We start from the raw sequence: 15,564 nt of genomic DNA, 5'->3' as shown, positions 1-15,564 counted from the left end.
CAGGTGTGATGAAATAATCTCCTCTCTCAGCTTTATGGAAGCTCCTTTGTCTTTCCCATGATTGCAGCTCACCTTGGATACCTTCATGGGTGGGGTTTATATATGCATCACAGCTGAATCAAATGAAGGATCATTATAGAGTTCCCAAAGGCTTCATTATGGTTCTACTCCACTTTAGGCCATAAAAAACGGCGGAAGGCTTTAAAAACAACGATATTATATAGGGGTTGAATAATTGTGACATGGCTATCTTAACAAAATATACTGTTACACACAAATACTAGATCATTTATTTTCTGTGTTTATTTTATGTATCACTCAACTCATAAAGAAGTCATCCAAAGAAGAATCTGGCTCTTTGACAAAACTTTAATAGATAAATCCTTAAAATCTTTGGGGGGTTGAATATTTCTGATTGCAACTGTATGTAGTTCTATCTCTATTTTCTCAATAGTGTATACTGTACTTTTTTGCTTCAGAAACACTCTCAGTGGACATTTAAACTTTGAAGAAGACATGATGGACACATCATTCAATCACAAACCTGAGGTAACTATTGTGAATCCAGGGTGTCTACAGCTGCCTTTGTCCATGAATAAGCAAGCTGCAAGCCTTTAGGTATGTTATTATTTACTCCATACTGGTAATGGAGGTACAAATGGTGATGTGGGTCCATACAATGGTTTGTTTGTTCACCTGATGGCCAAAAATGTTTAGTAGAATTTCCAATATACTTGGTGACCCCCATACTATACTTTCAGATTGCATTAACACTTCTTAGATAATAAAACCTTTCCTCTAGCTGGACCATTCAGGACATATTTACCATCAGTAACACTGTAGGAGTAATAAAATGGTCGTAGGTGTCATTAACATTGCAGCCTTTGGGTGCCCCTCAGTAATATGCAGTGGCATTTCTGGCATTGCAGAGGAGTTGTGTGTGTGCAGCAGAGATAATTATCTCTGTAATCTACATGCCGCCTGACAGCAGGAAAGGAAAAGTTCCATAATAAACTTGACTCTCTCGCAACTGTAATTACAGAAGTTGTATAGTGAGAGGAAAACTCTTGCGCTGCCTGACCAGCCTCACCCCGTCTCACCTCGCTGTCTCTCTCTGGTTGACTACTGTACCACGACCCACCTGCTTGTCTTTCCTGCCTGTCCGTCTGTCAGACTTTCCGGCTGGATTCACACCAAGATGTCTGTCTGGGTTTTCCGGCTGAAAGAGCCACATGACTACATCACTGCTGTCGGATTAAAACAGAAAAATATCATTTTTCTATACCACAGCATTTTTGCTTTAATGTATGTAGCAAGTAGTGACTAAATTTCAAAAACTCATACACTTTTAGCTACTACTACTCAACTACCACATAACCTCATAATTTAAATAGGAGTACATTGTTTTCAGTGATAAAAACTCATTTTATGTTGCTGGCTTCTATCTATCCATCTGTCTTGTGCTTATCTGTCAATCTCTCTGGCATTTACCCGGGCAGACAGCACTGCCATAAAAAAGCTTGTTCAGTATCATCTGCTCACAAACTCAATGTAACGGGACTGTTAACATATCAAAACAGTGTATCACAGTGTCCTTTCTTTCAACTCTTTGTTCTTTCTCTCTTTGCAGCCATCTGTGTGAAGCCCAGACGCTCTGCACTCATCCTCCTTTCATCTCTGCGTCTCTAAAGCCAGGATTGCATTATTCATTATGAAAATTGACTTGGTATCAATGATGTGGGTTTTCACACAAACACACACACACACACACACACACACACACACACACACACACACACACACACACACACACACACACACACACACACACACACACACACACACACACACACACACACACACACACACACACACACACACACACACAGCCAATTACAAAGTGGTTTCTTTTAAGCTGAAAGGGGGAAAAAAGGACAGTGACACTGATTGTAGACTTTCACAATAAGATACACAGAAAATAATGAAGACATACAATAATTTAAAGGCCTAAAAAAGTAATCGTGTTGGTGACATTTTTACCATCTCACAGAGACTCAGCATGAAGTAGCAGGAGCAGCTGTTTGGTAGCAGACTCCTCGTCTAACCCCTCTTTGAACATTGATTGTCCAATTACTGCAACTGTAACAAGGCACAGCAGGCCTGTCATGCTTTGGATTTCACCACATTGTGAAGTGGTGAGCATGGAACTGTAGTAATTATGATGATCATACATCAACACTCTATTAAAAGTACAGGTGCACACATTAACCAGAATCTATCTTATGGTTCCCAAAATGTTCCCCTAACACTCCCAACAGGTTCTGAACATATGTTTTAAGGTGATTCTTTGTTTTAGCAAGGTTTTAAAAGGTTTCAAGGATTTTCTTTACCAAGGTTTGACTATTATCTAGCAGTGCCATTTTACTGGAAATCCAAAAACAACAAAAGCACACTTTTTTGTGCCACCTAGTGGTAGCAAAAGCACAATACATTAACCAGTGTAAAAACAGGAGGGCAGGCATCTTGGCAAAGTCAATCCCCAGATAAAAGTGGACCAAGTGCAAAATCTTATCAAATTTAATGGTTGAAACATGTTTATTTATGCTTAATCATGTTTGTAGTTTGATATGCTATTCGAGTTTGATTCATTTTAGCAATAGCAACAAGCTACGACACTGCTAATCAGGAAGTACTCGTTTGAGGACATTGGGACTCGAGGCAAGGTGTAAATGTAAGGAAATAGTTTTTATACACTTGTGAATTCATTGTGTTATACAGTAAAATAAACCCATTGTCCCCATATGAGGACATTATTTATTTCAAAAACTACTTCCTGTTCAAAGACAATACTTAGTTTGTGTAGTTATCAGGTCCTGCTAATCCCAAATATCGAGGAGAAATCAAAAATGCATACCAAACAAAAGCTGAAGTCTCAGGAGGTTAAGCACAATTTTGAGTTACTTCTACTTTACTTGACTGTTCTTCTACTTTACATTTCACAGGGAAACTTTTTAAAAACAAATTCCACTTCATTATCTGACTGCTACAGTCAGTTACTTTCCAGATTTTACAACACATCTGGTCAATATGCTTTTTTTCAGTAGACATTTTGATTTGTCACAGCAGTAAAAAGCACAGGTGGTACTGATAACATTAACAATGGCTCTCCTCTGATAACTGACTGCTAAGCAAATGTATGATGTCACTTACCAATCAAACAATGTCACTTTTAAGACCTTTTATGACTGATCTTGATACATTAAATTACTAGGTAATGCTTTTTAAACAGTGATGAAGCGCCTCTACTCATTTTCCCTGAACGTTACTATTGTGTTAATTAAAATACAATAACTTCTTGTGATGTCAGTGAAGGTGGTTTTCATTTCAGCCAAGGCAGTGCATCTCCACTACCAACACTGCTATAATGTGTTGGCATGGAGCCTACAATCTCTCAGAATATGTATGTTAAGTGTCAGCGTGAAGCACCAGAGCCGACCATCATTAACATATGATTCAAAGTCTGTGTTCTGATCTCAAAAACCCACGGATAATGTTATTGTGGCCTCTTACTTGTGTCGTTTGTCTTGAATGGTAAATAGAGAAGATATGTAAAATATACAACTGTTCCAAGAGTACACCTTTGCCACTTTAATTTCACCCTTAGCCAAAGCAAACAGAAGAGATGCAGAGGAGAGCCGCTGTTACTGAAAATATCCCCGCTGTCTGAATGGGAGGTGGTGCAGCTGTTGGAGAGAATAGAGGTCTCAGCAGGGCTGAGCGGCAGGAGGAGCAGTATTTATCCTCCTGCTGAGAGCAGAGCTATTCTGCAGCACCTCATATCTCACTGTGTTGCTAAATCCAATGGGAAAACTCCCCCATCTGTTACCCTGCAGGGAAAATCTGATTTGGCTCTCTGTGCGCTCTCTCTTGCTTTGCTGTCTTATAGAGGTGGTTGTGTAATGAGATGCACTCAAGACAACAAAATGGCCATTAAAGGAACATACTGTGCCTATACAGCAGCACAGCGTGGACATGGGAATACCCTGGTCTGTGTTGTTAATTATTAAGAGACCTTCTGACATGGGCTCTCACCAGTGCATTACTGTGTTTGTGCTCCTGTTGGTGGGCCAGATAAAGCTCGAGATATTTTGTTGGTTCCTACTGTCAACAATAAAAAGACCGCATGAATGGACCAAAAACAGCAATTCATTGATTGATCCTGCCTGTATAAGGTCGGACATCTGTGCCATAGCGCTCCATTGTTGTCCAGAAACAACCAACAACAAATCAGTGACTGGGCGACATCTTCCTTTATTACAATGAACACAAACTTTATTTTTTTATTTATTATTCATTTTGAGTCCCACACACACTGCTACTCTCCTGCTACTCACTAGCACACCAAAATCTTAATTTAAGTCGTCATTGCACTACAGATTTTGTCAATATATCTTCTTCATCATCTTTGCCAGACATGTTCATTTCATATTTTTCTGCCATCTTGTCAGCAGATGTTGTGATTTATCCATCACTCTTAAGAATGATTTTTTATCAAGTGTCACTTTTATGTCCCATTTTAAAAACTGTATATCATCAGTGTCACAGACAGGGAAGCAAAGTGAGAAATGGTGGCAGATAAAGAGTCTGTCAGAGAGTCAATCTAATTTGTTTCATTACTCATGGTAGTATCTTGCTTGTAATATATTTTAAGTGGTAAAACCTTCAGAAACTATACAACTGTATAGTTGTGTGCAGCTGGTTCAGTGAGTCCCATCCCCTCTATTCACACAGTCACACATACACACACACACACACACACACACACACACACACACACACACACACACACACACACACACACACACACACACACACACACACACACACACACACACACAGAAACACATACACATCAACATTGGATGACGTAACACACAGACGGGCATTGTGTTGTGGGCAGACTTGGCACCTTTGACTCCTGTTATGGCTAAATTATCTGAAATAGAAAAAAACAAACCAGCTGTAGACATGAAACATACTTCCAATTAAAATACATTAATTTAAATGTGCTTAGTGTCACGAAAAAAATCAAATTTGTGCTCATGTACACAAATCTATAGATTCAATTTCATGAACTGCTTTGATACTGGGTTAAATTATTACAGTGAGTTTTCTGTTTTGCAACAGTCACATCAATAATATTATTTTCAGTATTGGGTTCTGTGCATAAACATGTATCCATGCAACTAGTGTTTAAAATAACCTCTGACAACCGGGGGTCTGAGGCATGTGTGGTCCTTTCTAAACAGTGATTCATTACCGACCATGCCTCCACACAATAATCCATCCAGTACACTGTGCGTCATAGCTGTGAACAAATAAAATGTACTCTGACTGTGCCTGCCATGGTGATACGTTGGCTACTCTTACTCATAAAGGTAAGGTGGTATTCCACTTTTTGATACATGATACAAAACTTACAAGACGTTAAAAGGACAGACACACTCTGTCTCTGCAGTCTCTGGCATGCTGTGGCCTTTGTTGTTGTCTTTAAAATATCTTCTCGCCATATGATCCATTTTTGTTGTTTTAGTCACTGCAAAAGGTTTAAATATATTCTGGGGAGTATGATCCCTTAGTTATTGTCTTAATTACTTCACTTTAAGCTCCATCGTGTGTGTATTAGTGACACTTAATGGGCTATTAGCAAGTCTAAGCAGTACAGCAACATACTGCAGTAGCACTGTGTTAATATCTAATTAATTTAGACACAATTGGGTGTTCAGCTATGTTTTTATTCTTTAGATAATGAAAGTAACTGAGGCAGCGTCATGTATTATCCTGTATAGATAGCGGGTGATTGCGAATGGCATTGGTTTGTGAATGCAGTTGCATTGTTGATGTTGTCCCCTCATTGTATTATGCACATAATTACTAATGCGCTGGTGATTACGACTGTGAGAAGTTTGCATGTGTTGCTGTACAGTATTTGAAGAGAGAAAATAAATCATACCTCGTGTTATATTGTGTTCCACAAAAGCCTTGTCAATGCTATTGTTCCTGACGAATGGGACATGAGTGTGAGTGAGAAGTATTATCACAGTAACAGCACTCATTCAAAGTTAGTTATTATAATAACTCAATGTGACCACATGGAGATACAATCTTATCATTTGATCACATGATCCACTTTTGTTGTTTTAGTAATTCTGCTGCCAAATACTGTAACTATGGAAACTTTAATTGAACAACATTATTTGAACAGAGATCAAATACAAGTTTCTACTATGAATGGATTACCATGTCTTACTTGTGGGGGGAAAATAAACCCAAATGAAACTGGACAGAGACTCTAAGGTGAAGAAAATATTTTTGAATTGTGTGGAGATACTGGTGGATATTAGGAGTCTTTATCATCCCGTGGTAAGAAAGCTTGGTTGTTGAAATTGGTGCATGTTATTATGATGAGCAGGCTGTTTTGCTGTTTTTTAGTCAAGTATTTTAGTTGACTAGAATCCCTGCACCTAGAATCAGGACCAATTTGTTTTGGGTGGTTCAGAATTTGCAGAATTTATTTTTACAGCATTGTATGACTACTGCAAACACTGGTAGTAGTACTGATTTCGGTCCTTATTAATCATTTTCCAAAAAGAATACACATATAAATACATAAATAACAATAAGGCTTTAAATCAAAAGGAAAACAAAAAACATTACATTAATTTGAATTACATTTCACTTGGTAACATTGCTTTGACTATAATGTTCTTACAAGTTTCACTCTTAATCATAATTTGTATAAATTCAGTTGGATTCAGTTAGCAGCTTGTTGAAGACACTGTTCAGAAAAAATCACTTCAACCAGAATTTAGATTAGATTTGAGAAAAACATTCATAGCTGCAGCCCCAGAAGCTACCCTCTATCTCCACCCCTGGTTGTGACCTTGCACTAGCACTCAAACCTTACCTTAGCTGCCATACCTGCTATTATGACCAATCATTATCCTGCAAATTAGATGGCGAGAAAAAGGTAAAATAACCCTCAGGTCACTGTTAAAACAATACGACCGTGCAACTGTCAAAGAAAGTTCTCGTAGGGTTTTCTGGTCACCTCAACCTTAATTGCGGATCATACCCCTCAATCTCTCTCTGCTCTGCTCTGCTGGTCTCTCTGCACTCCATTATGCTCCTTACCTCCAGCATACAGCTACTTCTTTTTAAGTAGACTGTATGGAAACATATTCAAATGGCACCCTGCTATCTGACTGCTATACATGGCTTTTTGAAACCACATGATTGGTGGAGCATCTGGTAGGTCTGGTCTTTTATTTCAGGTGTCAGAAATCTCAGCAGGCAAAGCTGACTTAGCAGATCTGAACCTCTGACAAAATGTTGAATCTTTGAAAGGGTTGTGTTGAGTATCTGCATCATGCTTTTAAAACATAAAACACACATTTGTCACACATTTCTGGTCTGCTTACTTGTTCTTCTTTTCTCAAGTTTTCTGCAAAGTTCCCGTGTTAACAGCACTGAGATTCTATTATATTTGTTCATCTTCTCATCTAAATGAGAAACAATTGATTACTGCATGAAGGAAAACTCATTACCTGTTCATTTCACATTATATCTGAAGCATTACACTTGTATAGTTACCCGCTATTACTCTAAAAATTGAAGAAAAAAAATATATGTAATGTCTCATTTTGTCTTAGAGCCAAGACTAATTAATTGGACCTGTTGCAGGGAAGAAAATGATTCCACTGAGCACTGTAATGAACAGAAGTTTCTGCATTTTGTAGATGTTTTTCTAAAATCTTCCATTTCCATGAGACACTAAGGGTTGGTTTTATCACTTTATCAAAAAACAGCATTGACGTGATGTTTATAACCCTTGTGCATACAACTGTGAGGGTTCAACCAGCCTAGGTCGGAAGGAAAGGGAATTAGAGAAGCAGAAAGAGAGAGAGAGCTCCGTGTTTGCTCATCAAATATGAAACAGACCGTTTGGTGCCAGCAGCTCCCCAGGATAGATTTTAATTTTCTGTAATGCTGTGTGCTTGTACACTATGTCCCTATGTGTGTGTATGTGTCAGTTTAGGTTAGGCAGTCCACAATCAATGGAAGTCAATGCAATGTCCTGACAAGGATAGCTGCACAAACTCGTGTGTGTGTGTGAGAGAGAGAGAGAGATAGAGAGAGAGAGAGAGAGAGAGAGAGAGAGAGAGAGAGAGAGAGAGAGAGAGAGAGAGAGAGAGAGAGAGAGAGAGAGAGAGAGAGAGAGAGAGAGAGAGAGAGAGTTGCCCTGTACAGAAAGGACAAGTGCAATCTAATCACACTGAAGAATGTTCACGGCCAGGCTGTTGGCTGTACCCGGTCCATTGTTGTGTATTAAGAGGTTTGTGTGGAGTGAGAAGAGTCTCACACGTGCATATTTGGTGGCATGTTTCCACCTTTCGAGGTATTTCAAGGTGATATGACACTACTAAGACCAGCTGAGTAGGTCTCTGCACACCTCCAGCTGAACTCTAGAGGAGCTTGTTTGTGGTGTCAAGCAGCACAGACTTCAGACTGTGTGATAATTATATCACACTTTATTAAATCTTCATCATTTGAGAAATTGAGTCTCTTTGCAACTTTAGTTAATAATCGTATCTAAATGATCTTTTGTACATTTTATGAGATCATCATGGCATCCAGAAGAGATAAATAAGCCTACATGTGCAGTGAAGTGCCGCATAACTCTATTAGTCATCAGATTATAACTGGATTTTGATTTTACCCTTATAAGTGAGTGTAAAATAATGCAGCACTGTGCAATAAATGGCTTTCATGTCAGTCCATGTGATTTCTTGTTACAACTAATGAATGGTTTGTAATAAATCAGTTTAAACCATGACCAGATTAACCTTTTAGGGGAAAAATGTGTTGTTGGGCCCCTATTGACCTCCCTACTCCTTTATCTATGACCCTCTGTGATGTGATGTGACATCTGCATCTCATTCCTAACCCTTATTGCACCTTTTTACTCTGTTCAAAAAGTGCAAGTCACTAATCTCTCCTGTTATGTCACACCCTGCCATTCTCTCCTTGTCCTGCAGTCGTCCTCAGGGTACATGTATTCCAGCCTTTGTCACATTTATAAAGCTGTGTGTGTGCCTGATTCTGTTTTCTAAATCTCAGTCATAAGCACAAGCATCTTTTCTACTTCCAAAGTAAGCCAGAAACGAATGTAAAAACACCCTTAATCAGCTGTTAATCTATTAATATGCTGCTTGCTCCACCAGTCTTTAAACATGTCAATGAAACAAAGAGCGAAGAAGTGCAATTTCACAGATTGTGTCACTAGATTATGTCATTATGTGTGACCAGTACACACAGCTCTACAATCTGTCCTGCTCCCAATTCCCCCATTACCTCCCCAGTATCCACTACCTAACCATTAGCCCTTTACCATCCTCGCTTCCCGCCCTTTTTAAAACCATGCCTGCTTGTTTATTCCCTTTTGAACTTTTCTGTCTGCTCTGACTACTTGCCTGTTGTCAACCTCTGACTTATTTGACCAAGTCAACCTTCTCTATCCGTTCTGCTTGTGAGCGGTGTTTTCGAACCCACACCCTATTACTGACTCACTACATTTGTGTAGTTGTGTACCCTGTCTCGTCTAAGACTCCGGGTTGGCTCCAGGTTGTCTGTGTGCCAGTAAGCTTGAGGCAATATGATTAAACACAGCTTTATTTAGCAATATGAACCCTTACTTTGCCACAAGATAATGCAGGCCCCGACTGAGTTAATGTTGTGGTTCGGTGGCAGCAACTCCTAAACAAATGTGCAATTTATCAGATTATAGCCGTTTGTCACTCAGTGTGAGCAAATACAGTATTACTACCACTAAGCTAAGTTCTTTATTACGAATTTCACCTAAAAAGCACCACAAATAGTGTTACAGGGTTTTTGTCTTTTACAATATTTTACAGTTCCAGATACAGAAAGAAGAGAGAGGAGGTAAAAATAACTAAACATCAAGCACAATTTTAACATATAGTTTAGATAGTGCCATGCTGTTTTTACTGGCACGTGTTAAATCATTATTTTATTACATGTACATATATTTGTTTTATTAGCATTATTTTGGGGTATTTTTAGTAATTTAGTTTTTTTTGTTTTTTCCATTGGATAGTCAGAGATCTGTTTCTATGTGATGTTATGTGGCTGTCTTAAGTGTGGATGTAGCTGCTCTAAACCTATCTATCTATCTATCTATCTATCTATCTATCTATCTATCTATCTATCTATCTATCTATCTATCTATCTATCTATCTATCTATCTATCTATCTATCTATCTATCTATCTATCTATCTATCTATCTACTGACTAGGGGTGGGAGTCTCTTGGCACCTCACGATTCGATTACATTCCGATTCAGATGGCTACAATTCGATTCTAAAATGATGATTGATGCATCAAGATGCATCAATCATCATCGTATCACATCCTCATTTTTTTTTTATTACTGCATGGCTATTTTTCCATCAGTTGATACAAGAAGTCAGATAAATATGAACTTGTGCAGTGCTGTGATCTATCTATCTATCTATCTATCTATCTATCTATCTATCTATCTATCTATCTATCTATCTATCTATCTATCTATCTATCTATCTATCTATCTATCTATCTACTTTTACAACAATACTTCAAAAGGCTTTGGCTTGTCTTCCTCTCAGAATTAGTCATTTCTTATTGACAGCTAATAGCTGAGGTAGAATAACAGCAGCTTTGCAGTTGTGACAGCATCAATCATCTGTTCATTAAGTGTATAAATCAGTCTCATCTATTTTTGACACTACAGTCGTACTAAATTGTCACAACAGCTTTTATTCTTCCCTTAAATGCCATTTATTGTAAATCCATTTGTATTTTGAACACATGCACATCCATACACATCTAGTAAACTATGAAGAAAAAGTACTAGCTGTATTCTTTGTGTTGTCAAGCTCAAAACCTAAGATCTCAGATTATATTCAGACCCAGATGTGTGTCCAAAAACCAAGTGCCACTTGGAGTTGGAACTATAAAAACTATGCAGATAAATATCACACCCAGAGAATAAACCATAAGCAAACATGATCATCCCTAAAAAGGATTTTGGCATTTTGATTGCTTCCTTCATTAAAAATACTTTGGGTGCCTTCGTGCTTTAGTGGTTAAGGCGTCAACCATGAACAACAACTGGGAGCATTTGATGCGTCATCCCCCAAATTCAATAAAAGCTAAAACATACCCCGAGATTTTAAAAAAACCAAAAAACTTTCTTCATAGGCTGTGTGGAAGATGAAGGTTTCCGCAACACCTGACATCATCGACATCAACCAACCATCAAACACTGTCAACCAAATGAGATAAAACACGCAAGAGTTATTGTAAACTGATTCAACATTGTTATTTTTATTCTACAGCAGAGGAAACTGTGATGGAGACAAAGAGAAGAGAAGAAAGGAAACGGTGAAAGTGTGAAAAACTTCTGTGAAAACTGTGGGCAGCAGCAAAGAACCTCTGAAGGGATTTCTCTTAATTCTGCAGCAAGCCAAATTAATCTGTTGAAAAGAATTCAGTGATTCATTGTTGCTTTATTCCTTCCATCCTGTTCTCATTCCAGAACAAACATCTGACCTTTAACCTTTGGCATCTTTCACTATGGGCTACAACTGCTCGTTTAAAAGACTATAAAGGCGCCAATTGGTTCAATGTGGAAAAGCATACAGATAAATCACAGGCACATAAAGGTATTACTCCTATTTCGAAGACACTGGCAGCCACACTGACCTTATAGCATTGCAGTATAGATGTATGATAATGTAGAAAACAATCAAATCAGCTGGCAGAGAGATGCTTTGAAAGAGCAGCTTACCAGGCTAACAGGTAGCCTGCACATTCAGTTATGGGTCACAATAAAATGCACAGTTATAAGGTTTGAACATACACACTGTAACAGTAGCAGCCACCCTTGGCCAGTCAGAGCTGTTTTGAAGATGCCAAGAGGATTTGATGAGATGCATAATTCCCCCCATATTAAATAACAGACTATTATTGACCAGAGATCACCAAAGTCATTAAAATACATAATCTCAACCATGAAAATCCAAATATTGAATGAACCAAATATTGTACCAATCCATCAGGTGGACGTTGAGATACTGTATATCACAGCATTAGTGGAAAATCTGGACTGTTGGTGGTGCTAGAGTTAAAATCAGAGGGTCACCAACGTTTTTAGAAAGTATCATCTGGGGATCTTGAAATATTATTATAATTTTTGGGGCATTTTTACCATTATTTGACAGTTGATGAAGAGAAGCCGACAGGAAACAAAGAAATTGGTATGACATGTAACAAAGGTCCCTTGCTGGGCTCAAACCAGGGTCACTGCAGCTATATGGCATACACACTTATCTTTTGTAACATTCATTGCAATCCATGTAATAGTAAAGTGCAGGGTGTTTAATAAAAGACTGTTTAAAATATGAGGTTATGCTCAGTCCTGTGGTTTAATATAATGACAAAAAAGTAAAAGAAAAAAAGAGTCCCATTGCTCACATTCACAAAGCATGAATGAACCAAACAAATTCACAACCCTTATGTTTACAGTGGCCAGTCAACTCAATGAGACAAACATTTTCATTTAGTGTCTGTTTGTGTGTTTGTATGCGTGAGTGTGTGTGTACTGTATTAAACCACAGTTGGGCCTGAATCACTGCTCCCGTACAATGGGTCATGTTCTCATGTTACTGCTGCGATTAATCATCACTTTACCAAATACACACTCAGTGACCTGCCACAACAGCTTTTTACATAATCCAATTTATTTGAAATCTCTGCAAATGGACTGTTAGAGTTGTTGACTCATCAGTGCCAGAATGTTTTTCACAGTTTTTCACCTGGTAGAGGGGGTTGGGGTTTAAGTTCAGTATGTGTGCCTGTGTGAGAAAGAAAAAGATGTTTGAAAAACAAGGGAGAGATATGAAAGTGTTAGAGGTTAGATTCCCACTGAGCCCAGTATGGGTGTGAGGAAGGGTCTACATGTGAATCATCCTGATAGTGTCAGGTTATATTTATATCACATTCAAGGGGTAAAAAAAAAAGTCACATTTCAGAGTTAAACCTTTTTTAGTAGTCTATTAGCACTGCAATATGAAAATATGGCAGGCTCTGACTCTTAGTAATATTTATAATACCACAGACCAAACCAGCAAGGAGCAATATTTATTCAGGCTTATGGATTGGAACATGTGAAAGAACAGTCTCTTCAACACTAAACTGTGAGAAAAATTGGAGTCACCATTCCTACAGGCACCCAGCATTGACAGAAATACTGCGTTCAGATTAAAAGGACAAGTACAAAAAGTCAAAAGTGCAGTAAATATAATGTTTACTAAATGTAAAGCATATCCAATGATGACCTGCAAGCTCTAAAACCTTCTTGGCATCACAGGAGCTGACAAAAGGCTTTGGATCATTAGGTACGAACCACAAGCCAATGCTGCAAGGACACAAATTGGGGTCTGATCAACCCTTACTGGGTCGCCTGAGTGAGGGTATCTGATGTTGCGAAACCCGAAACACCCGATGATCTCAGGAACACCACTGATGATGTGTTCCAGCGCATCCTACAATATATCATTAAACCTAATTACTGGCAGTGTCCAGAGCATTCACGTTAAAAACAATATTTACACAAAACCCTGCATTAAATCACTACAAGGGGTTGTATTGGTGGGAATGTGTTCCTCCAGTTTGAGTAACAGATTTGTGAGTTTGAAGGCTATCAATGGTTAATAATACTCTGGAAAGTTATCACTGCAGTTTTATCTGTTGTTGAAACCTTTTTTGAGGTCAGTGGTATAAATAATCGGTTCATGTTACAAAGTAATGCAGCAGGAATGTGCGCTTGTATATGTGATTGGCCAAAAAAGTTAGCCTGGTTCAACTCTTATCAGGCAACTGTGAGTCGTGTTTCTGAATACCCAACAATTGTAAGGCCAGTATTCACTCCTTTTAGTTAGCTAGGTAGCTAGCTAGATAGGTAGGTAGGTAGGTAGGTATAATACACACACACACACAGGATATTTCACAGGAAATGTGCATAGTTAAAGCAGCTACATCCACACGTAACATAACACAAAAAACACATCTTTAACTCCTTAGTTCTGTCTTAGGTCTCAACCCACTCCTGATGAATATATCTCATTCATTAGCTGCTAAATGCTACACATTCTCACCAGCTGGCTGCTAACTTTTTCTGTGTGCTGTTTAGTGCTGGGCAGCTAGTGTACAGTGGGTTTATCCAACAAATAGCTCCCTGCCATAACTGAAAACAACACTGATAAGAACAGTGAAACAGCAAAGATGTGGGCTGTAAAACCAAAACAATGAGCTGAAAGATACTGGAATGCTGCACAGAGGTGACAGGATAATTCTTACTATTAGTAACCTCTGTTACTTTGTAAGCTTCATGGTAAGACATTTATCTTGCACATATATGATTAACCAGTGCTGCACTTTGCTGGATGACATCAAGTTGCTTTGCAGCAAAAGTGAAACCTGGTAACCCTGTGTTTATTTTGCATTGCCAAGATTTTCCCCATTCTACAGGAGAGGCCCCCTGGGGTCACATGAAAAACCAAAAACAAACAAACAATGTTAGAAACAGATTAATAAAGTGTGCTCTCAAATTCACAATCCATGTGCACAGATTACACACCCGTTTCTCTTATTCACTGAAGGGACCTGCCCTGCATGGATTGCGGCAGGGGCACATTTAGGAGTTGACAAGACCTGGGGGTAAGCCCAGAGCACCCAGAGCTGGGGTCATTTTTTAAACATGCACAGAATTTAATTTTTACTGCATTTCATTATTACTGCTAACATTAGTAATAAACTCACTCAGATTCAGTCAGCAGTTGGTTGAAGTCACTGTTCGGAAAAAGTGACTTTAACCAGATTTATAAAAACAACAAAAACATCTCATCTCAATGTTGGTTTTCAGATTAAAGTACAATAAATGCTGAATGACACATTTAAGTTGTGAAACTCCAAAAACACAAAGCTAAATAAATTGATATGATTTCACTGTGATGACTGTGTATTTATTTGTATTTTATTGTGTTGTTGGCATGCGAGATATGCATGTTGTAACTTCTGTTGCAATCCGAATTGCCCTTCGGGGACATTAAAGATTTTCAAATCACATCAAATCAAATCAAACTATCATTAAATGCTGTTAAATAATAATAATCAAATGCTCATAAGTAATTGTCAGCTTTCTTATTGTCATACAGGTTTCAAAGCCCTACTTCCCTAATGAAAGTATAACATATTAACCATTCAACCAACTCACAGTTTACAAATCGGTGTGAACAGACAGTTATTTTCTACCATGTGACCCCAGGAGGGCCCTGTATCATGCAAATTAAAGACTGCTGCCTTTTTCCACACTGGCAAATGTCGATCTAAATGTGACTTCACTCAGACTAGCTTTCATGCTTCATCATTTCCTCCTTAACAGG

Source organism: Scomber scombrus, chromosome 3 (assembly GCF_963691925.1).
Source record: "Scomber scombrus chromosome 3, fScoSco1.1, whole genome shotgun sequence".
NCBI classification, from domain to species: Eukaryota; Metazoa; Chordata; class Actinopteri; order Scombriformes; family Scombridae; genus Scomber; species Scomber scombrus.
This window is presented reverse-complemented; position numbering follows the sequence as displayed.